Source organism: Sphaerodactylus townsendi, linkage group LG06, assembly GCF_021028975.2.
Source record: "Sphaerodactylus townsendi isolate TG3544 linkage group LG06, MPM_Stown_v2.3, whole genome shotgun sequence".
Taxonomy (NCBI): domain Eukaryota; kingdom Metazoa; phylum Chordata; class Lepidosauria; order Squamata; family Sphaerodactylidae; genus Sphaerodactylus; species Sphaerodactylus townsendi.
Window position 1 is genome coordinate 42,972,068 of NC_059430.1, and position 24,470 is coordinate 42,996,537.

The window sequence follows — 24,470 nt, forward strand, 5'->3', positions numbered from 1 at the left end:
TACTGTAAGGTAGTTCATTGTGCAAGCACTGGGTCATTACTGACCCATGGGGTGATATCACATCATGACATTTACAAGGCACCTCATATGTCTGTGGGGTGGTTTGCCATTGCCTTCCTCAGTCATCGACACTTTACCCCCAGCAAGATGGGTGCTCATTTTACAGACTTTGGAAGGGTGGAAGGTTGAGTCAACTTTGAACTGGCTACCTGAAACCAGCTTCCATCAAATCAAACCCAGGTAGTAAGCAGAGCTTTGACTGCAGTACTGCAGCTTACCAATCTATGCCCTGGGGCTCCTGTTGTTATTGTAACAACTGTTTGATGAAAATAATAGTTTGGAGGAATGTTTTGAAGAATGTTCAGCTGGGTGAGTTTAATAATTTTCCTCAGAATTTTTTTATCATTAAAAAGATCCAGTGTAGTATTGTAGTTGGAAGACCTGGATTCAGTTCCCCATTTAACAATGGATCTCTCAAAATAGCTCTCAGTAAATCATTCAGTCTTAGCCTAACCTTCTGCCCAGATCAATTTAAATCAAAGAGCTCCGTCAATATGTTAATAGAAATGGTAATATATTACCTCAAACTGAATTGTGGAAAATTGTCTGGAAACATACAGCTAGATATGTATTAAACAAGATCTCACTCAAACAGCAAATACTTATAAATATAGTAAATGTTCTCAGTCTAAGAAGAATTATTTCTGCTACTCAGGAGCAACTGGCAATTATCCCATTACCTGGTTTCATTTTCCCCAGCAGTTGGTGAGGGGAAGGTCAATGACGAGAGAACAGATATGTGCCTGACAGGGATGTTGTCCAACCTAGAACAATTAGTCAATGTTCCTGCCAAATAGAATTGTCCTGATTAGTTTTTGTGTGCAGAGTTTTCACTTTCTACCAATCATTATGCCATTCCACTGACTTTGAGTGGGTTTTCTGGTTTTTTAAGAGCATATGTCCTGTTTGCATGAATTATTTCGTTATCCAGTCTGTGTCTGCTGTAAAGCAAATCAGAGACAGAGACAGAGGCAAAGGCTTACACTAACTGCCCAATCTAGAGTTGCAGAGGCATAGTGAGGGGGGCAAGAAGGGGCTAGAGCTCCAGGAGCCCCCTCCTGGGGGGTTGCGTTGTTGCCTCTCTCTGCAACTGTGTCCTGTTCCCATCTGGAGTGCAGCTACTCAATGTGAAGCTTGGGAGGGGGTCAGCCGGACTGGCCCCACCTGCAAACTCTAGATGGAGTTCTAGTGGAGTGCCAGAAACCTTAAACTACAGGCATCCAGCCTCTACTTTTATAATGTTGGATCCACTCCTAAGCTCCACCTCCAGTCAGGTGGAGCTTGGGGGTGGAGCCAACAGTATAAATGTAGAGGAGGAGCAGCTGTGTTCTCAATCTGAGCCTGGCTAATGCCTCATACTGGACCTCTACATGGAGATGGTGGTGTGGTGAGCCTGGCTGGCTCTGAAGGCTGACTAAGGTTGGCCATGCCTCTGGAATGCCCCAGAATGCCCCTTGCCATGCCATATCAGTGTTTGGTTCCAGCAGGCCTGGACAACGGAAAAAATGTTCAGATTAGGTGCTGGGATAAGCTACCCCTCTGCTGACCCATTTGCCCCTTGCACCGATGGAAAGGGCATTTCTGCCAGCGCAGGGGTGTGCCTGCTCCAAAGGCGACTTTGCTCCCCTGGATTGGGCTGTTATTCTACATTCCTCTTTCCCCAGTGATAACTATAACAGGAATAGCCTAACTATATCAGGGGAAACAGGCAATGGCTTCAGTTATACATATAGGCAGGCAGAGCTTCAGTAACCTGGGTGAGGACAGAGGACCAGATTTTTCAGTGGTGATAGGCAGCCAGCCTGTTCTTCAAACTGGAGATGGGACATAGGCAGCCCCCTAGTATTGTCCTCCTGGATTCTAACATGCTTCCACAGTAGCCAAAGGTGGTTCTTTGATCTGACTTTAATAGCCACTTTCTACAGGAATGGTACTTTGCTACATGGTCCCCAATCTCTTCTTTAGAAAGAATAGAATTTTTTCTTTCTGTCACCTTAATGAACCTTAATGACATATTTTGCTTACAGATGCCGGTGAGATTTTAAGTTCACTGCAGTGAATAACTTTTCATTCTTCCTTCTTCCGCAAAGCTGAAGTATCTTTAGATGTTACATATTAAATCCTGCAAAACAAAATTAATTATGTGATCACTGGAAACAGACATTTGAATGAAACAAGTACTAGGGTAGCGAATACTAATGAAAAGGATTCTGCACCATGACTCAAAGAACATGACAAATCATACATACTACATAATATAGACTAATTTAAAGTAATAAGCAACTGGAAAATAACACCCACCCCTGGCAACGTGGAAGAAACAATGTGATCCTAAGCAGAGTCAGAAATTTTTAAGTCATTGAAGTTAGTGGGCTCAGGAGGGTGTAGCTCTGCTTAGGACTGCATTGGAAGTTGTACAGAATTTTATTGAGCACTGAGGGCTAATAATGACCCAAGTGAACAGCATTTGTGTGTGTGGGGAAATCTCTGTTCTTGTCCCTTAAAAATCAGTGAAATTGTCCAGGTTTTAGTAGGAACCATAAGGCTCTATTGGTACAACATAATGTCATGCCATAATCACACTTGGGAAACAGAATTTATACAAGTTAATTTCTCACCTAGTATTAAGATATCTCTGAAACATCCTTGAGGCATGCTTGTTTCTTTAAACATATTTGCTGCATTCAGGGATGTAGGTGTAGATTTTTTAGGGGGGGTCGGGGGTGGAGCCAAACCCCCACCTGCCCCTAGGGCATGGCCTCCCCAAGCCCTGCCCCTGGCCTAGCACTTATAAAAGCAGCTCTCCGAGTCCGGGGACAGCAGACTCCCCTGCCCTCCCCTGCCCCCCACCAGCTGGGCTCCCAGCCGGCAGCCGGCAGCTCCTTCTGCCCTCCCCTCTGGGCAGAGGCATAGAGGGAAACTGGAGCCCAGTGCAAAATCTGAGTTTTGCACGTGTGCCCCCCCCCCCCCGGTAGCCACCTTAAAAGGAGAATCAGGATCCCCAGTTAAACAACATTGAAAGTGATGCTGTTTTGGGGTGGATTATCCCCCACCCTAAAACAGCATAACTTTCAATGTGGCATAGTGGTTAAGAGCAGGTGCATTCTAATCTGGAGGAACCAGGTTTGATTCCCCACTCTGCCACTTGAGCTGTGGAGAATTCAGTGTTTGGGGAAAAACACTTATCTGGGGAATTCAGATTAGCCTGTGCACTCCAATACACGCCAGCTGGGTGACCTTGGGCTAGTCACAGCTTTTCGGAGCTCTCTCAGCCCCACCCACCTCACCTTGGTTCAGGGGATCCAAAGTTATGGACCCTCAAAGATGTAGCCCCCATCTCCTATTAGCTCCCATTGTTTCCAATGGGGGATGGGAGTACCCCCTTTGGGAGTCCATAGCTTTGGACCCCCTGGACCAAACTTCACAAAACCTGGGTGGTATCAGTAAGATACTCCCCTGATAATACAGCCCAGGTTTGGTGAAGTTTGGTTCAGGGTGTCCAAAGTTATGGACCCTCAAAGATGCAGCCCCCATCTCCTATTAGCTCCCATTGGAAACAATGGAGGATGGGGCACCCCCTTTTGGGATTCCATAGCTTTGGAGCCCCTGAACCAAAACCTCACCAAACCTGGGTAGTATCATCAGGAGAGTCTCCCAAACAATCCCTGAAAGTTTGGTGCTGCGCAGCTAGCCCAAACACTGCGCCCCCTGCAGGCCAAAAACAAAAAAACACTAAAATGATTTAAAAATCCACAAACGGAGGGGCAGAGCTTCGGACATGAATCCGAGGAAACACCCCCCCCCCCTTACCTATGTCCTTGGCTGCATTTAGAAGTGTTGCTTCTTTCAAAAATGAATGTGCAGAGCTATAATAGCCATTTTTAAATGAAGTGTTAGTATTTTTTATGTCTACAAAACTTCCTCCTCCCACCTTCCTGAGAAGGGATGTGGTGATTCAGACTGCTCAAGAGTCTACCTTTTGGAAAAGGAGCTACAAAATTTGCCTTAAGAGGACTTCAAAAGCCACAATGATTAGTTAAGAAAGATGCATTTTAAAAGCAAATTTGTGTTTAAAGTGAATCTGTTTATCCTGTGAGAGGAAACCCTAAAAGAATGCTAGTTAAACAGATTGGATATTTACCCATGGGTGGGCTAGCATCAGTTATTCTGCGTGGAGGGAGGTTGGCTTTGTGTCCCCTTTTTCTACTGCTGAGCCAAAATAAGTAAGTGTTGTTTCCAGAATCAATTCCCACCATGAAACATGCTTCCCCTTTCACTGATCATTCAGTCTTGAGCAGAAAAAAAGGTAAAATATCTTACAGCATCAATGTCCCGACATGGATGACCCAGGCTAGCCATATCTAATCAGATCTCAAAAGTTAAGCAGGGTTGCCCCTGCTTTCTATTTGGATGAGGAGTCCAGAGTTGCTGTGAAAGCGCAGGCAACAGCAAACCACCTCTGCTCATCTCTTGCCTTGAAAAGCCTTTGGGGTTGTTATAAGTTGCTACAATCTAACGGCATTTTCCACTTTCACAGCTTCGTGTCACCCACTCCTAACTTTGGCAGCTCTTCCAATCTATTGCCTCATTAAAGGGTTGCCAACCTCCAGGTAAGGCCTACACTTTCTCTTAGAATTAAAACTGATCTCTACACTTCAGCGATCAGATCCCCCAGACAAAATGACAGCCTCAATGAATGATTTTAAAGCATCACACCTTTGCTGAGCACCCCCCTCCGCGTCCCAAATTCTATCCTTCTGAGACTCCAGCCCCAAATGTCCAGGAGCTTCCCAACCCAGAGTTGGCAACTCTGCTTCCTTAACTTCTTTGTAATACCTTTTAAATCTTTTTCAAAGCCTATCTGCTTCTGCTTTAGTGCCATTTGAAGTTGTCACATAACCAATCAGATTTGAGCAATGCTCTTATTCTGAATAGTTTTGCTTGCTGTCAGAAATATTGTCATGCAGCCAAATCTGATTGTCTATATGACAACTTCACTGTTTTTAGGAAGTAGATTAGAAGTCTGATTTTTAACAAATGGCACCCAAGCAACAGATGATTGGGCTGCAAAAGCAGCGAACAAGCTTGAAAAAAAGATGTGTGTGTGTGTGTGGTTTCAGAAAATATTTCAAAATCCTGAAATCCTTTCTTTTACACCACAATCTGCATCTGGGGAAAATTCAGCACTACTTTTTATTTCACTGTTTTATGTTTTATTTTAAAATGCAATAAAATATAGAATGCTAATTCTGTTGTGGAGATATGCCTTTCTCTTATCTCAGCAACAGAAGAAGCTAGAAGCTTAATTTTTTAAAAGAAAGAAATCTGGGAATGCAGAGAACCTGGTATACACATTTGTTATAGTTGTATAACAGTTTCCAGTTGAAGATTAAGAATAAAAACAAAAGCCTCCAGTAATGGGGGGAAGGAGGAAATGCTGCTGCAGGGACTGGGAAAATGACTTGCCATGTAGGCAAGAAAATTTGAACCATCCACATGGCTGCCACCTAAGCTTCACTGCTGCCTTTCCCAAAATTGTGTGGTAAAGTACGTTAGAGAAAGGCTGGTGAAAAACTGCGGAAAACTCTGCAGGTGCATGAATGCACAACAATGCTCTGTGGGGGGTGGGAGGATGGGGTGGGGTCAGTTCAGGGGTGGACCTTGCTTCTCAGTAGCTTTGATTCCAAGGTAGATAACTTAAGTGGAAATGGCCTTAGTTTTTTTGTGGATTGTAAGGGGTCATGTGAATGGAGAAAAATTTTATTACTTGGCGGTTGAAATACTTAGGATCTCCCTCCCCTTCCTCCGCTAGGGTGGGTGGCCCATGTCCAGATGCCAGACCCCCTCCCTCCCTTTCCCTTGCATGTCACCCCTCCTCCTCTCTCCACTAGGGTGAGTGGGCCATGTCCAGATGCCGGGCCCCCTCCCTCCCCTCCCTTTCATGCCACCCTTCCCTCCTTCTCTCCCCTCCCTTTCATGCCACCCTTCCCTCCTTCCCTCCCCTCCCCTTGCATGCCACCTCTCCTCCTCTCTCCGCTCCTCCCATGTCCAGATGCCAGACCCCCTCCCTCCCTTTCCCTTGCATGCCACCCCTCCTCCTCTCTCCACTAGGGTGGGTGGGCCATGTCCAGATGCCAGGCCCCCCCCTCCCCTCCCTTTCATGCCACCTCTCCCCTCTCCCTCCCCTCCCCCTTCCTCTGCTGTTTAGTTAGATCCTGTCCCTCTAAGAAATCTCCCTAGAGGCAGTCTTCTTTTTTTTACCCAGCAATGCCCTGTTTAGCTCAGTCAGTCCAATTTGCCTAGAGAATCGGAAGGCTGCAATATCTGTTACGCTTATGGTGCATAGACTAAAGTGTATAGAGTCTATAGAACACAAAGTTGAGGTGTCAACAGAAATTAGAATCCAGATAAAAGACTGAGAGAACCAGGAGGAAGCAAGACAAGTGGACTTTCTGGAAAGGAGCAAGAAAGAATAAAAGTCTACAGCTTCAAGTTTGTTCACCAGTCAAGCAAGTACCTTATCTTAGTCAGACCCTGGGAGGAGTTAGGGTCTCAATTCTTCTAAGCAATAAGCCTTGGCCCTTTCCGCACGGCGGCGGCAGGGCTTCTCCACCGGCATAATTTATGCCGGGGGAGGTGTGGGGACTGCGTGGGCGGCTCCCTCCCTAGCCAGAGCAGTCCCGGCTCCCTCCCTCGGTTGCCCTCCCCCACTCACCTGCCTCTCCAGCGTTATTCTGGAGAGTTTCAGGGACCCGCCCATGCTGCCCTCCGACCCCTGGAGGTCAGAGGACAGCGTGGGCGGGTCCCTGCAGTTCTCCAGAACGACGCTGGAGAGGCAGGTGAGTGGGAGCGACGGGGAAAGGGGCAGTGCAGTTCACACCGCGCCGACGGGAAGCCGTCCCTTCTCAACAACTGCACTTGTGGAGTGAGGTGGGAAAATGGCGGCTTCGTGCCACTGGGGGGGAGCGAGGACAGTGCTGCTGCAATGCAGCAGCACCTCCTATGCGAACAGCTCCCTAGGGACGGCGTTTTTGCTGTCCCTAGGATGCTGTTTTTGGCCGGTATGGAGAGGGCCCCTGTTTTTGAACTGTTACACCTTGCTTGTGTGTCTCCCACTCTGTTCCTGCCAAGAACAGGGCACCTTTAGATTATTTTACTTGGGGAACAGAACAGTTACTACCATTTGAAATCCATGTGTATATACATTGGTTTGCAAGAAACTCCTGACATAACTACTTGCTTTACAGATATTGGGTCTCTTTGTTTCTCAGGCTGCAGAATATTTTACTTCAGTTTTTTTAAAGTGTATGATATATTACCCTACTTCCAGTGCAACCGTGAGCAGAGTTTCACCCTTCTATGTCTATTAGGAAGATGCGCCTTAGCTTAGGTTTGTAGTTTGAGAATGATAAGTGGTAGTGGGATGACTAGTTATTAAACTGATATATAGGGAACTAGAGCAGGTGTCCCCAGTGTGGTTCCATGGGCACCATGGTGTCCACTATCATCTTTCCTGGTACCCACCAAGTATCGTTAGAAAATGTGCAGGGCCAGATGGGGCTTTGCCCTCAAGATTTCTGATTGATCACTGGAGATTTAATGACTATGTAGATTTTTTAAAAAGATTTTGCTTTGGCAGCAGCTGCTACCACAGTATTTTCAAGTCAGGTTGCCATTGCTTTCCCCTGCAATGTCTTCTTTGGTGGTCTTTTATCCAAGAAATGTCCCTGCTTAGCTTTGAGATTTGACAAGATCAAGCTGTATTATATGCCATTCTGCATCCCATAATATTTATGTCTCAGGAAAACAAACAAATATACATATAGGTAAAATGAACATGGTTAAAAGTAGTTATTGAAACAATGTGTAATCTATATTAATCTATTGAACAGATTAAATCCTGGACTCTGCCTACATTATCCTGTCTATAGTGTCCCCAAAGCATATGTTTAATATTTTAGAACGATTGCCTACAAGCAGAGGTGTATCTAGGAAAAATGTAGCCCAGTGCAAAATCTGAGTTTTCAGGGGGGGGGGCTGTATGGGTGGCCACCCTCCCCAACCACGACCAAACAACTTTTTTTTGCACCAGGTCTTGAAGTCAGTGTATGGACCTGGAGAGAAGGAGGAGTGGTCTGGGGGCGATTTTCCGCCCCTCTGTGACTAAATGGCCGCAGCCTGAGGACATTTGACCCCATATGTCCCCCTAGAATACGCCCCTGCCTACAAGGTTGTTTTCCCACTGATTTTTTTCACTGGGGCAGTGAAGTAACCCTGAATATTCTTATTAAAACCTTCTGCCCATGTGTTTTGACAAGAAGACTTCCATATAAAATCCAGAAGTGATGTCTTTTGCATAATTGAACCAGTATATATTGTTAGACCAAGCAAGGAGCCATTTAATAGGAGGGAGGAGGTATCAGACACGGAAGGAAGGTTTACCAGTGTTCTAGGTTGACTGGAAAATACTGCATATGAATACATTGTTGGAGACAGTTTTTCAGAGATGAGTGTTGCATTTGTAGAGCACAGGTGAATTTCCTGAGATGCATTTCCCATTCATCATTCCTTTCAAACTTCCAAGTCCTCCTGACGGTTTCCTTCATCTTCTCTCTCCAAGTTTTCCTCCTTTTAAACTGGTTCTTTCCTCACTATTCACTTGAACCTACTTTGGAGCAATTGTGTCATATCTCAACTACTGTACCTCTAAAGCAATTTATCCCTCATGATCTTGTGAAATGTGTGGTAGAGTTGTTAAACTTTGAACTCTGCTTCTGGCAAATGTTATACTCAGTGCAATCCTCTGCATACTTAAGCAGAAGTAAATGACATTGTGTGAAGTGGATTTTCCCAGGAAAATGTGCAATGGATTGTAGCTTTCATATGGAAATTGCTGGAAAAGAGAGAGGAAGGAGAAATTTTGATCATTGTCCCCAGAATTAAGAACTGATGGATCAGTGGATGACCCCCTTCCCAATCCTGATTCCTTTGAAGGGCAAAAACAAATGCATTATAATTGATGTATAAGAGGATGGTCTGCCTCATCCAGCAAGTATGAAATGTGATTGCAAGTGGCTGATATGATATGAATATTAAAAAGAACACCCCAAGCCCTTATTTGTAACATAATCTCTCCATAGAATACCTAGAGATCATTGATACATTATGCTTTGCATTAGCAACCTTGTTGTAATGGTTGTTGATTCTATCTAAACTTTTCACATGCAGTGAGTGTCAGTTAAACCTTTCCTAAAATCTTTATTAAATCTTTCCTGTCAGTTTTTGATTGTTAATCCCCCCATAAATCACAGGGCGTGCAGCGAGGGATGTAACTTCTTCCTTTACATTTCATTGTGAACCTTTTCTCTTGCTAAATAAGGAACAACCTAAATGTCTTTTCCTATGGCATTCATAATTGTATACATTGGTCTGATCTTTTCCCCTTTCCCCTTCCATTTTCCTGCAGTCTTGCTCATGCTAATAACACCACCTCAGTAGTCTCCTTTTGTGATTATGGTAGAGGAGCAGTTGGTAATTAATTTATTTAATAACCTCCCCTGTGTTATAGCCCATTTTCATTTGAGATAAATACATACATAGCCTTATTGATTTTTCAGAGTTACATTCAAGTCCTGGGCAATGGGCACAGGTATCTTTTCCTTTGAAAACTATAAAAAAAAATTCTGCAATTTATTTTCTAGCCCCACCCAACGTAATGTTTTTTTTAAAGATTGTTTGCCTTATGTGAAGAATCCAGAGAGATTGTCAGAGCAGATACCACAACTATAGAGCACAATGTATGTGCTTAAAAAGCATGCAGCAGCAATACCAGCAGTTGAAATGTTGAAAAAGTCCAGATTGCTTCATCCTGCTTGGGAAAGCAAAAGGATGGCTGTGGTCCAGTGTGTCACACAGAAGACAGGAGCTCCAGGCAAAGGGGTGGGGGTGGCAGTCAATAATTACAGACCTTGCTTGCAGGCTCATAAATATGCCATTGCAGAGGCTGCAGGTGTAAATTAGGACATGTCATTGCACACAGTATGAGAGAGCTTTATTTTAAAGCCAAGCTATGTGTTGCTATGTTCACCTGCCTGTTGTGCTGGGATATTATCATAGTGAAAAACCCTTTTTGGAGGGAGGAGGTGTGTTTTTTGCAGCCCCCATGGGAGTCTTATCAGTTGAGGTCCAAGCTTCTCCTATATGGTTGAATGATATCAATTTACTCTAGTGACAGAAAGTAAACAGGTGAGGTCTTTTGGTGTGAAACTAATCCATCTTCATGCCTCCCCTCCCCAAAATAAAAAAGGAACAGTTAATTATGATGCAGAGCAATGTCTTCAAGCTTGACAGGCTAACCCAGGGGTCTGCAACCTGTGGCTCTCCAGACATCCATGGACTACAATTCCTATCAGCCCCTGCCAGCATGGCCAATTGGCCATGCTGGCAGGGGCTGATGGGAATTGTAGTCCATGGATGTCTGGAGAGCCACAGGTTGCAGACCCCTGGGCTAACCAAATGATTTCCCAGCATACAATCCTTCCTCCATCATTTAACCGGGGGCATCTAATTTAGCTCTTCCAGTCGCAAGTGGTCCTCCTTACTGCTTCCTGCCTATGTAAGGAAGTTCTAGCATCCTGAGAATAGTCATTGCAGCCCCCTTGGTGACAGCTGCTTCCTCCTGTTGCTATCAGCCCTAACTCTAGTTGCTTTATTCAAGGCTTCATCTGATTGTACAATGGGTGCTTCATAGGAGGCACCTAACTCTTGCCAGCATGGTGTAGTGGTTAAGAGCAGGTGTACTCTAATCTGGAGAACCGGCTTTGATTTTCCACTCTGCCACTTGAAGTGTGGAGGCTTATCTGAGTAACCAGATTAGCTTGTGCACTCCAACACATGCCAACTGGGTGACCTTGGGCTAGTCTCAGTTCTTCGGAGCTCTCTCAGCCCCACCTACCTCACAGGGTGTTTGTTGTGGGGGGAAGGGAAAGGAGATTGTAAGCCCCTTTGAGTCTCCTTACAGGAGAGAAAGGGAAGATATAAACTCCTCCTCCTCCTCTTCCTCTTCTTCTCCTCCTGCTCCTCCTCCTGCTCCTGCTCCTCCTCCTGCTCCTCCTCCTGCTCCTGCTCCTCCTCCTCCTCAGTCCAATCACATGTACACTTGAAGATGCCTTATACTGACTCAGACCACTGGTCCATCAAGGTCAGTATTCTTTACTCAGACTGGCACCAGCACTTAAGGGAAAGGTCTTTCATACTACCTATGACCTGATCCTTTTAACTGGAGATGCTGGGGACAGAACCTGGGTACTTCTGCATGGAAAGCAGAGGCTCTGTAACTGAGCTGTAGCCCTTCCTCTGCTGCCAAGCTCACATATGGCCACCCACTGCCCACCAATAACATCTCTCCTGGGTGTTGGCTGCTGTGCTATCAGACCCTTGTCAGGCCAGATTCAATAGCAAAGTACAGTCTAACCTATGAACGTCCCCTGTTAATTCCAGCAACTAAGGGAAGAGGTACTTCTTCTTCCCAATTACATTGCAGTTGTGCCCCACAGGAAAATGACAACTATTCAATAGTAGCTCTGCCTTGGTTTGCAGAGTTCTGCTTTGGGTTCCATTTTTTTGCATGACACAAACCCCAGAATGTTCTTTTATGATAACAATCCCACAATATTATTTGTAGTGTTATTGCATTATTGTAGAAATATGGTTTGAAGCCTCAGTGTTGGAAGTGGACATTCCATCAGCTAGACAAAAATATAGTGCTAAAGTAATGTTCATCACTTCAAATATTTGCATTCTTAGTCCTGACAAAGAATGTTCATCCATGATCAAGTGAAGGAGTAGGATCTAGCACAAGCACCATGAAGGGCCTACCATATGTCTCCCTTCCTCCAACAGCTATTTCAGACTTTGGAAATGTTGATTAATTGAATCACAGGACCAATGTGGAGTAATACCTCCATAGGTGGGGAGGGGAGTGAAATTGCTCTCTTCTTCCATCAGCAGAGCTGTACTAAAGAAGAGGCTTATTTTGGCCCCCTACCTGCTGCATCCTCCCAACCCAAGTGGCTGCTAGTCCTTGTGGATCCTGTGAACCTGTGGGTTGATATATGTGCCTAATAAAGGTTGAACTTGAACTTGAACCTGTGGGTAAAGTTTCCTGAGCCTCCAAAACAACTGCTGGGGAAAGGGAATGTGGGAAAGATCTGAAACTGTTAGTGCATTGCCCTGATGGATCACTAGATTCAAACCAATATAGTTGGCTACATGATACTATTTATGCTGTTCTAGATTCCTTCTGTTTTGCTTTTATGTTTGCAAATATCTAAACAGCATTAGAACTAAAACAGAAATCCAGAGGGGCCATTTGATATTAGCAGTGGTTCTCAACCTTCCTAATGCCGCGACCCTTTAATACAGTTCCTCATGTTGCAGTGACCCCCAACCTAACATTTATCCATTTTACAGATGGAGAACACTGATGCAGAGAGTCTTAGGCAACCCCTGTGAAAGGGTCATTTGACCCCCAAAGGGTTCGTGACCCGCAGGTTGAGAACCACCATATTATAGCCTAGAGCTGTTATATGTTTTCCCCAATGAGCGCCACAATGTTTTACTATACATTTGTAAATAAATTGCAAGTTTGGTATTTTTTTCTTAAAAGCTGAGATTGTATGAGACTGATTGCCTGCTGCATGTCTAATTACAGACATGGCCTTGTATTTCCTTGTTATGGGTATTTCCAGGGGATGTGATAGGTAAAGGGTGAGATTTCAGCTGTGTACAATGTGAAATGTCACTGGTAACTGTTTGTCTTTGAAAATACTGAAGTCTAGTAAAAGATTAAGAACCATCAGTGCAAAATGTTGCCTGTTTTAGCCAGCACTCTGAGTCTGTGCCAGTCTCTTATAGAAGAATGCCTTGGAAATGTCCATTTGCCTCCTTAGAACATTAGGGGGTGGAGACGGAGACAGCCTCACCTGTGGGTTCTAAACTGTTGTTCTAAACTGCCTAGAGCCCTTTGGGGATGAGGCGGTTTATGAAATATATGATTGATCGATCAATATATATTGATTGATTGATATATGATTGATCGATCAATAGATAGATAAATAATGTTTTTATTTCTATTTCTGTTTTCTATTTATTTACATTTATTTTCCACAAGTAGTGGTTGAACAAGTAGAGAGCTTTAGAATAAAAACCAGACCAGTTTTTAGGAGGCTGGAGACGAGTTACATCAGGTCACAAACTTTCAATAGCGAGTTCCATTCTTGCTATTTACTTGTCAAGGAGTTAAAAGCAGAGGCGGGGAGATCTATGTTGTTAACTGCTTTGGGTCCCTGCTGAGGAGAAACACAGGATATAAATATATATTTTTTCTGTCAAATCACAGCTGACTTATGGTGACCCCATGGGGTTTTCAGAGCAAGAGACATTCAGAGGTGGTTGGCCATTGCCTTCGTTCACATCACAACCCTGGTAGTCCTTGGAGGTCTCCCATCCAAATATTTGCCAGGGCTGACCCTACTTAGCTTCTGAGATCTGATAAGATCAGGCTAGCCTGGGGCTATTCATGTCAGGGTGATAAATATCTAAATAAATATAATCAGCTAGTTTAATTCTAAGGGTACCCAAGGCAGCTCACAAGATCCAGCAAAAGCTTCCTACCCCTGGTCTGTTAGAAGTAGTGGTTGAACAAACACAAACCTGACAATTTGTTTACTTTCAGATTTGCAAAATGTACACATTTTTCTTCGTCAGCTCTGTGCTTGATGTCTCACAAATGTGGTCTCACAGAATTGGGCCTGTACAAGATCGCTTCACCCCGAACATCCACAAATCTCTCAGATGTGGGTTACCTAGCTAATGTTACCCCCAACATGGTATTTTTAAGCTGTCTCTGTTTAGAGATTGGTACGCTGCTTATTGAATTTTAAGGGTTTTTAAATGTTGTTTTAATTACTGATTATTGGATGCTGTTGTTCTAAACTGCCTAGAGCCCTTTGGGGATGAGGCGGTTTATGAAATATATGATTGATCGATCAATATATATTGATTGATTGATATATGATTGATCGATCAATAGATAGATAAATAATGTTTTTATTTCTATTTCTGTTTTCTATTTATTTACATTTATTTTCCACACTTTACCATGGTCTTAGACATACAACATACAACACGCTTTACCATGGTCTCAGACATACAAGCATACAACAGTAGAATCACAACAGTAAAACTCCAACAACTGTAAAATCACAAGAAAAACACCAGTCTAAAAACCCAAACACAGTCCAAAATCTCCTGCACCCATTCCACCCATCCACAAAATGGGAGGGGACATCTGGAGGGGGGCAGTGGGGGAGTCAGCCAAATGCCTGGGTGAAGAGTATGGTCTTTGTCAGGTGCCAAACCTCCATGAGAGTAGACATCTAGCTAACCTCTGGAGGAAAGGTATTTCACAGGGTAGGGGCCAGTGTAGAGATGGCCCTCTGGGCTGCCCCGACCTCCTTACCTCTGAGGGGGGCAGGACAGCCAGGTGGGCCTACCACTCAAATCCCAGCACTTGGGCAGGAAAATACAAACAGATGCACTTTCTCAGGTACCCAGGACTCAAATCTGTATAGGGCTTTATAGGTTAACACTAGCACTTTGAATTGAACCTGGTAGCGCAATGGAAGCCAGTGCAGACGCCTCAGAATAGGGATGATGTGATCCTGGTGCAAAGTACCGGTCAGCAGATGAGCTGCCATATTCTGCTCCAGCTTGTTGCTGTTTGAGATATCTTGGGGGGTACAGCTGGGCGAGCACCAGTCCACCCAGCTCCCCTGCCCAGGTCTCTGTGATGCATGCCAGTTCACGTCTCCCGTCCATGAAATAACTTTGGTGAGAATCTCAGAAACTGTAAGGTCAGGAATGAGATGTACGCCTTTCTGATTTCATTTACATTTGCAAGTATTTTCGTATTATTGTGATGCTTTGCTATTTACTCATTTTAAGAATGATTAGATTATCATTTTAAAAATCAATCTTAAAAGATAAGCATGATTGATTTTTTTGGCTGGGATACAAGGTTTGTACTTGACACCAGGAATAAATCAACTTCTGACTTCTCTTCAGTCAGAGGGCTGTTAACCTGTAGAGACTAGGTATCAAAGAGAATAGCCACCTCAATATAGCCCTGTAATATAGTGGTTAGTGTGTTGCAGCCTACAGTCAGCTGATATATGATCAGCAAATTATTCAATGGCCAGTTTTTGTCAACCTTCCCTCAGATAATGCAGGTTTCTGCAGGAAGGCCTCACCAATTGATATGAAAATACAGGCAGGAGGTTCTTCAGATACCTTGGACCCAAAGATCCAACACCACCTTGAATCCCATGCAGAATAATAATAATAATTTGGATTTATACCCCACCTTTCTCTTCTGTAAGGAGGCTCAAAGTGTCTTACAAACTCCTTTCCATTCCTCTCCCCACAACAGACACCTTATGAAGTAGGTGGGACTGAGAGAGTTCTGAAAGAACTGTGACTAGCCCAGGATCACCCAGCAGGCATCATGTGTAGGAGCAGGGAAATAAATCCAGTTCAGCAGATAAGAGTCTACTATTATGTGGAGAAGTAGGGAATCAAACCCAGTTCTTCTGACAGAGTCCACCACACTCAACCACTACACCATGCTGCAATCTGACCTATTCCAATAGGTACCAGTAAAAACCCTGACTGCTTCACTGTGGGCCAGTAGAAACTTCTGAACCATCTCCAAAATGGGCCCCAGTGAAGCATATTTGAACAGTCCATTTTGGTTATCATGAAGGAATGTGTAACAGAAACATGATCCGTTTGATGTCATAAGTAGCCCTATTTTGCTGTGTCTGAATGTTTCCTTTTTGTCAAAACTCACACACATAAGGATGTACTTTTGCTTTTACCATTGAATAGCTGTGCCTCCAAAAGTAGCTGTTGCCATGTAGCAGGAAGAAACAGAGCATATATTCGTGCATGTACTTAATCCATTGTTGCTGTCTTTGTAAAATGGAAAGTGGAACTCCTCTCATAAACTTTCCTATTACTCTCTTTTCTTCATCACACAAAGAATAATATTTTCTCTTCCCGCAGCTGAAGAGCCAGACTCCAAGGCTGGAATAAAATGTTTTAGTTTTTAGGGTGATACAAGAGTCCTGTTTCTTGTATGGTTGAAGGACACAGTGTGTAACAGACTTCCCTCTGTGATACACCTCTGAAGATGCCAGCCACAGATACAGGTGAAACGTTAGGAACAAGATCCACCAGACCACGGCCACACAGCCCGGAAAACCCACCAGAACCAGTCCTGTTTCTGTTTTCTCCATTGCCTCTCTGGCATGCAACCTTTTGCTACTCACAATTTGTCTTCTTGATCTGCATTTATGTGACCAGTCATCAAGCTTGCTTCCTCTTCCTGGACTGTATCTCCAAATGATTTGGGTAATAGCACCTTTCTAGAAACATAGCGGGGTAGGAGTGCACTTTGGGCGCACTCCGTGTTTTCCACCCCCTGTGTCCCCCCACTTACCTTTTCCAGCTGGCAGAAAACAGCTTTCTGCTGGCTAAAAACAGGCGAGGCTGGTGGGGCAGAGCCAGGCCTGGTGAGGTTGGGTGAGGGATGAGGGGTTGGGAGGGTGATTTTCACACCCCACAAGTGCACACCCAGTCCAATGCCCCCCTGTCCCCTTGTAGCTACGCCACAGCACCTTTCAAAGTTACATGATTTGGAGCCTGAACATGAAACAGCAATGGATGCTTCCTTCCTTTTGAACCTCAATGCTTGTGCAGATAACTTAAAATGGAGGAGGAATTCTGCACACCTTACCCCCAAAATGTTTTGAAAATGGTTTATTTCAGCCCAAAATGTGTTTTTCTTTAAAAATACTAAATTAGCAATCTTTTTTTCTGGAATGTTTTCAAAATGTTTCCTGCTTGCTATGCAGAGAGCAGGAACCATGCTGTTTTTTTCTGCCTGAGTTTAAAGCTCTCACTTTCGCTTTCTCTGCCACTTGCACCTGACATTTTCTGCCACTTCAGGATTCTCTGCTCTGTCCACCATTTGCTGAATGTTTCTCATGGACATTTCCTGAGCTGACATCATGGCTGCCTGCCATTTCAGTGATTTAAGTACATGAATAAACTCAGTATTGCCTGCTGATTCATGGAATGTGTGGTTTTCCTTCTTTTTTGTTTTCTGCGAGCATCTTCGAACCTACAGAGACATGCTACGAGAATCAGTAATATGCACAGATTTCAAGTTTCCATAGCTTCAAAGATAGCTCAAAGAAAACGAAACAAAAAGACCAGCAAGAACTGTTCTCACTGGAAATGCTTTATTTTCCAGCATTATGCAGAACAAAAAAAAAAGCCGAAGTGATACTTTTTCAAAAGTTTGCAAAATGTTTTAAATGTTCTGTGCAGAAAAATCTGATGCATTAATCCTTAATACTGTTGGATTGTTCCTGAATGGTTTTCACTGAGGCTTGGCAATTGCAATCATGTGCTATACAACCTAAGACCTTATGAGGATATGTTGTGCAAGAGTATCTTCTGCTTAGCAATCCATTTGCCCCAAATGGAGATGGACAGCTTGCGTTCTACAGAAGGTATGCATATGTTTGTAAGTTGGGTTGCCAACTGTGGGTTGGGAAATACATGGAGATTTTGCAGGGTGGAGACTGGAAGAGAGTGGAGTTTGGGGAGGGAAGAGATATTAACAGGATACCATGCCATAGAATCCACTGTTAGAAGCAGTCATTTTCTCCAAAGATGAATTGATCAGGGTTATCTGGAGATTAATTGTAATAACTGGAGATTTCCACACACCACTGGCAAGCCTATGTGTACGGCTTTGTACCACATAACACGTTCTCCATATGGGAAGGTGTATGAGAAATGGAGGCTTACTTTACTATCTGTCAGTCCAAAGCAGTTAAGAGTATGCTTGTTGGAAACAGTGGGCTTGTCCATGTCTAACTTTGTATAGGATCAGAGTAAATATCGACCAGCCTTTTTGAATCCCCCAGAAATTTAAAGGGTGGGAGACATGTGAACTTTGCCTAGCCTTTGAATGCCTGTTGGGGTGGAAGTTGAAGTACCAAGCAGTCAGAATGATTTTGATTATGCAGCTAGCAACTTACTGGGAAGGGTGGTTATTTCAGATTAATTAGCATGGAGTGCAAGGATTTGATCTTATGTTTTTGGCATCGGGGAGAGCGTGAGCCGGAGAGGTGTAAGCAGAAGTTCTCCTTACCTGCAAGAACTACCAAATGCAGAGAGCTTTTGCATACCTCCCCCCACAGGTCAATATTTGGCTATGGTTGATTTGCCATTGCTTAGCTGCAGCATGACAGTGAAGGTGGTAATTAAAATGCTGGGCTTAATTATGAACAGAACAGGTATGTGTATCCTTGCTTGATAGCTTCCATGGACTGTGACTTCCTTGTCTTCTCTAACTGTCTTTCTCCACTCCATGAGTCTTCAGGTGGGTGTCAGACCTACTCCAGCAGCATTAACAAATTGGAGGAAGGAACACACATACTGGAACAAGATGAATGAATGACAACAAATAACAAGATTGTCCATTAGAAATAATGGGGAGGACCTGAAAGCCCATTGGATATAATGGGAACCAGGAAGGCCAGTTGACTTGCATGGTCTCCAATGAAATATAGAATGGGACACAAAAGTTGTGATGAAACTGTGGAATGGATTATGAGAACTCCTCTCAGGACCTGGAATGACAGCCTCCACAGTGAAATAATGTTCCCTGGGACTGGAATCAGTGCTCCGGGGCTGGAATAACAGGCCCCAGGATAGAGTGTCAATATCTGGGAAAGAATAACAATGTTCTGCAAATGGAATGACAGTGTCTGGGAGCTGAGCAAATGCTCTGGCGTTGGAATGAAAGCTTCTAGAGTGAAATGATTGTCTTTAGGACTGAAATCAGTAGTTTGGGACTGGGAATGACGGCCCTCAGAGTGGAATGATGGTCTTCTGGTATTGGACTCCCTAGTCTGATACTGGAATGGCCTTCACCCAGGGGGAATGACAGTCCCTGGGCGTAGGACTGGAATGACAGTGCCTAGAGTAGAATGATGGCCTCTGGGACTAGGATCAGTAGTCTGGGACTAGTACCACAGCCCCCAGGGTGAAATGACTCTCTTTGAGTATCTCAAGTGTTCTGGGACGCACTGCTTCCTGAGACAATTACATAAGCAATTCATAAATGAAAACTGTTGAACAAAACTGATTTAATATTCTCTCTACTCAGGAACTGTCATTCCATTCTGGGCCCTGTCAAGTCCAGTCCCATTATGCATACTGATCTGGGTTGTCTGGAGATCAATTATAAAAGCTGCAGGCTGTCATTCAAGGATGGATTTCTTAAAAGGCTATTCTGCATTTTCACTGCAACTGTAATTTATTTCAGTGGACCCCATACCATTCAATTTATTTCATTGGGCCCCATACCATTCAATTGGCATTCCTGGTTCCTTTTATATCCAGTGAGATTTCAGGAGTCTTCCACTGTTTTGAAAGAGCATTCCTGTCATTCTTTTTAATACATCCCAGCAGGGCAGGCTGGGCGCCCTAGCCAGGGCTTGAGGACAAGACCCTCCTTGAGATGGGAAAAATGGCTGCCCCCTTCCCCAGCTCACCAAGTCCCATGTCGTTTTCCATTGTTGCCGATAGGAGGCGCTCAGAGGCTGGGCTAAACCTGCCGTTTTGCCCTTGGGTTACATGACGTTGGCTGCTGCCTCGCCAGGGGCCCGGCAATAGGAGGAACGAGGCAGGCAGAGAAGCACACCCTCTGATAATGTTAGAGGAGAGCGAGAAGATGGGACTCTGTAGACACGCGGTGGGAGCGAGGAGGACTGCTTGCCCCGAATCCCTTGTCTTGCAGCCGTCCTTCAGGGTATTATTCTCACAACCCTCCTTATTCCGCCAGTTTGGGTTGTGTATGGTCTCCCACAACGTGCCTCTCGCTCGCTACCGCTTGGTTTTTCTCCTTTCTTCGCTTTCCCCACTTCCAACGAAAGCCAAAGATGGTTGGATCACACAGCAAGATGCATAACGTTGCACTGAACACACCTTTTCTCCCATTCTTCTGGCTTGGTCAAAGAACATCCCACGTGAACGTGAAAAATTAAAGTGAGTGTCTGATCCGAATTGGTAATCTGCACTGAAGCAACCCCTCCCCACTAACGACCCAACCCTCCTCCGGCAGGCACCCCGGGTCCCTTGCCTGCATGGGTGCGTGCAACAGGGGGTCGTAGGTGAACAAGAGGGTCTTCTTTGGTCATTTTGATGGTTCTTGTGTGTGTGTGTGTTGTATGCATGCGTGCGCGCGCGCGTGCCAAGAGAGGCATCCATCTCCAACCATCGTGAAATAGCCAGCTAGAGGCGAGATCCATCTGCTGTGCATGCAGCTACGTCTGTCTAACAGGCGATAGGTTCTATGGATAGGAGGGGATCGCTGCTGCTGCTGCCGCCGCCGGAGAGCTGCCATTTCTCCAGCCGGCACGTTGCAGGTGAAGGCAACCAGTCAGCGATGCTCGGGCTCTCCTTGCCGTGGGTGCAAAGCCATGGGAACGCGTGCGCGCCTCTCGCCCCCTCGCCATCGATGCAAAATGCGCTCCTGAGGCTCGGTTAAGACACCCCCCCCCCCAATTCCCTTCCCATTCATTCCCAACGGGGGTGGCGGTGGGGCGAGGAGGAGGAGGAGGAGAGGGCGGGGGAAGAGACCGCCGACATGTCAGCAGCAATGCAGATGGGCTTGGGAACGGCGGTTCCTCGCCAGTGAAGCGCTCCTCGCGAGTGGTGGGCTGGCTTTCGTGCGCACGCGCTCGTGTGGACGTGTGCGTGTGTTACGGGCTCCTGCTCGGTGGTTTCTCGCTCGCCAGTTTCTCCGTTCGCCTCCCAGCAACGCGACGGCTCGAGCAGCTCCGACCGACTCCTCGCCCGGTGGCCAGCGGCGTTGGGCTGATGATGTTGGGCGATGCGTTGCCCTCCCCACTCTGCGAGCCGTGGTAGCGCCTCGGGAGGCGAGCGAGTCGATCTCTCTCACGCCCATCTTATCCGACCGATCCTGCCCCCCCTTTTCCCCTCGGGAGGGGACGCCTGAGGAATCATCATGCTTCTCGGAGGACCCGAACCGACAGCCGCTGCCGCCTCCCGACTCCGCTTCATCTGCTAGGGCTCTGGGAATATATTGCGATTATCTGCACCGTTAGAACAACTACCAGGGGTCCCCCCCCCACCCATTTCTTGAAAAAAGGAGCGAATGGAATGATCGCTTTGGATCCTGCATTTTACGATCCTCTTTTCCACACGGTCTGATTCATCCGTCTTCCCTCCTTTGCATTTGCACCGCCGCTCCGAGGCACCAGACGGCCGCCGCCGAGCCTTCCGGCAAGAAAGAATTTTTTTTAAAAAAATCGCACCCCCCCTACCCATTTGCTCCCCAAACATCATTCTTCTTATGTGGATATGCAAGCAAGAAGAGGAGCCTGGATACTCCCAACATGCTCACTCCCTTAATCTGTCCGCCTAGAGGTTCTGCTTCTACAAACGAAGGTAAGGGGGAAAAATTTGTGGGGCGAAAGATTAACCCTGGCAAAGTGGCGACTCGTTTTTCGTGGCTGCCATGTAGGAAGGGCACCAGCCATGATCCACCCGCTCAGGAATGAACCAGCCATGCTGCCTGGAGAGCAGGTATAGTGGAGATGGGGAGCCATTCAGACATGTTGATTCCTCCCCTCCTTGGCTCAGCAGATGAGAGGGGGAGGAAAGCAGCAGCCTCTTCCCAGGAAACGGCTGTGATAAGGGATCTTTACGTGAGAAGTGAAAGATAGGGGTGTGGAGGGGGGGGGGGATAAAAATGGACCCAACTGTAGCAAATTCCCTTTGTCTCATTCATTCACTGTCTTCCCCAGCAGCTCTCGCTAGCCAGGGGTTTCAACACAGAGCCTCCCTCCGTGGAATTGGCCCGGCCCATAGCAACATGATGGTGGTGGTGGTCTGTGGAGATGGTGCATTCTGGCTGAAGCATATCAGGCCTTGAAGATCTGGGGAGGCCTGAGGCAAGGAGGCTACTGTGGGCCGGGGCTAGCGCTAGCCATGGGGGGCCAGCCGGTCCCAGGAGAAGGGCTAGCTAGAGGCTGCGCGTGTAGCTGCGTGCAGGTGGAGGGGCGATCTTCAGTCCAGGCACGTCAGGAGGCATCAGATGAAGCCAGTCCACGCTTTATTCGTGCGCGCGCGCGCGCGTGTGTGTGCAGGGGGGGGGGGACCGGACCAACCCAGTCCGCCGGCTTCTGGTCGCCCTGTCGTGGTGGTTTTCAGCGGCGGGCTGTCTTCTCCTCCGCCCGCTCGCCCGCCCTCCCCATCCACCGTTGCATGAGCCGCGCAGCTTCTGGGTCCCTCGCATGCGTTTCCAAGGCAAACGGCTTCTCCTGGGATGCAAAATGGCTCTCTCGCTGCTCGGCTGTGCCTACGCGACACATACCGGCACAGGCACGGCGGAGATTGGACGTGCTTTCTCTTCACTCCGTAAGATGGTGGCAAGACAAAGGAGGACGTGCTCGCTCTCCGGTGGGTGGGTGGGTGTGGATGGCGAGGAGCTTCGCTTCGCCGCGGTTGCCAGTGGTGGCAGATCACGGCAGCCCCCGGGGCGCTCGGCGGAGGTCGGCAGCCTTCGCGTGGCACTCCAGCTCCTCGCCTTGCTGCCCCTCCATGCTCGCCGCGCGTGGAGCAAAGGCAGGCAGGGCTAGCCTCCGGGGCCCCCCCTGGTTCCCCTGCCAGAGGCGCCTGGCCAGCAGCGCCCGGTTTCGCCCCGCCGCCCAAGGAAGGAGCCGTGCCCTGGCTAGAACTGCCCGCCTCCCGCCGAGAAGGAGCCCCACGGTGCCAGTGCTTTGAGGCAGAAAGGCGACCGTGCCAGCTGGGACCCCCTCCTTCCCCCTCGCCCCGCGCACCACACCCCCTCGGGCGGGCTCCCTCCAGGTGGGCTTTGCCCAGGCTGAGCGCGGGCACTGGTCTCTGCTGGGGTCCTTTGGCCTTCCCCCAGACCCTTCAAGAGGGGGCGGCGGCGGCGGCGGCAGGGCGCTCGCCCAGCTCCTTCGCCCCCTCTCGGGTTTCCGCGGCGCTTGTGGCGGGGGACGGGTTGGGGGGTTGGTGGTGGCGTGCGCGAGGCAGGATCCCAGCCCGGCGTTCGCGCTCGCCTGGCGCGTCTATAAATAGCCCAGGATCCCGGTGACACGATCTGCCTACGTCCCCCTCGCCGCCGCCAGCGGGAGTCTAAAGTTTACCTGTGTGAGTGGCGGAGGGGCGTGGCCAGAGGGGGCGTGACCAGCGGCTAGGGAGAGCGCTTCCGAGGGGGCGGGCGCTCGTTCGCACTCGCTCGCCGCCCCGAGCCGGCAGGTGTGAGCCTGCCTGAAGAGCGCGGGCAGATCCTGCAGCAGCAGCAGCACTTACGCCGCCGCGGGCGCCTCTCCCTCTCCGCCCCTTTCTTAACAGCGCCGCCTCCGCTTACTTGCTATTGGTGGGGAGCGGCGAAAGGGGGCTCAACGCCGCCGCCCCCCCCCCCCACAGCCTTGTCGCCGGCGGCCTCTGGCAGTGCGACTCTTGGAAGCCGGTGGGGCGGCAGGCAGAGGAGGGCCAGTGGGGAGCAAAGCGCAGCTTCCCGACTGTGTGCCCGGCCGGCTGGGCAAGCGGCGGGATGGGGCTCCCGTCCGCCCGAGGCGATGCAGCAGCGCCGCGCTGAGTAGACGCCAGCCATGCATGTGGAGAGCGGGTGGAAGAGGCTGGCCGGAGCGGGGCGGAACCGCGTTCCTGAGCAGCGGCGGAGCAGCAGCAGGGCTTCTGGTTTTCCTCCGAAAGCAGCCCTGGGCGAACCAGGCGCTCCCCGGTTAGCAATGCGCCTCCTTTTCTGGTAACTTCCTTCCTGGAAGCCAGAAGCTCTGGCAAGGGTGCCCAGACCAGCTTTTGCTTTCCACTCTGTATTTATAATGTAAAAACTCAAAAACATTTTCACAAAGAGACACTATGAGCCCTTTTGAGACACTAATAGTACCTGCTTTGTTTCAGATATAAACATTGTTTAAGAGATTAAAAATGAAAAAGAAAAGAATGCTGTTTCATCAGCCACCATTCTTGCTCACACCCCAATTCTCCTGGTTTTATGATTAGAGTGTCAACTTTGGAAATGGGAGGCCCAGGTTTGATTCCCAGTTCGCAGTGGAAGCTTGCTGGGTAACCCTGGGTAAATCACATACATACTCAGCCTAACCTACCTCACAGAGCTGTTGTGAGGATAACATGGAACAGAGGAGAGAGATGTGAGCTGCTTTGCGTGCCCAAGGTGAGAAAGGAATCAATGA

General features: G+C 47.3%; 1 protein-coding gene across 1 annotated transcript in view; it reads left to right on the forward strand.

The window, feature by feature from the left end:
• The first annotated feature begins 20,968 nt into the window (after window positions 1–20,968).
• The window catches only part of GRIN2B (glutamate ionotropic receptor NMDA type subunit 2B), a 375,653-nt gene continuing 372,151 nt past the window's right edge, over window positions 20,969–24,470 (forward strand). The window contains exon 1 of the mRNA XM_048499864.1: window positions 20,969–21,672. The gene's annotated coding sequence lies outside the window, so the exon portion shown is untranslated. The remainder of the gene's footprint in view (window positions 21,673–24,470) is intronic.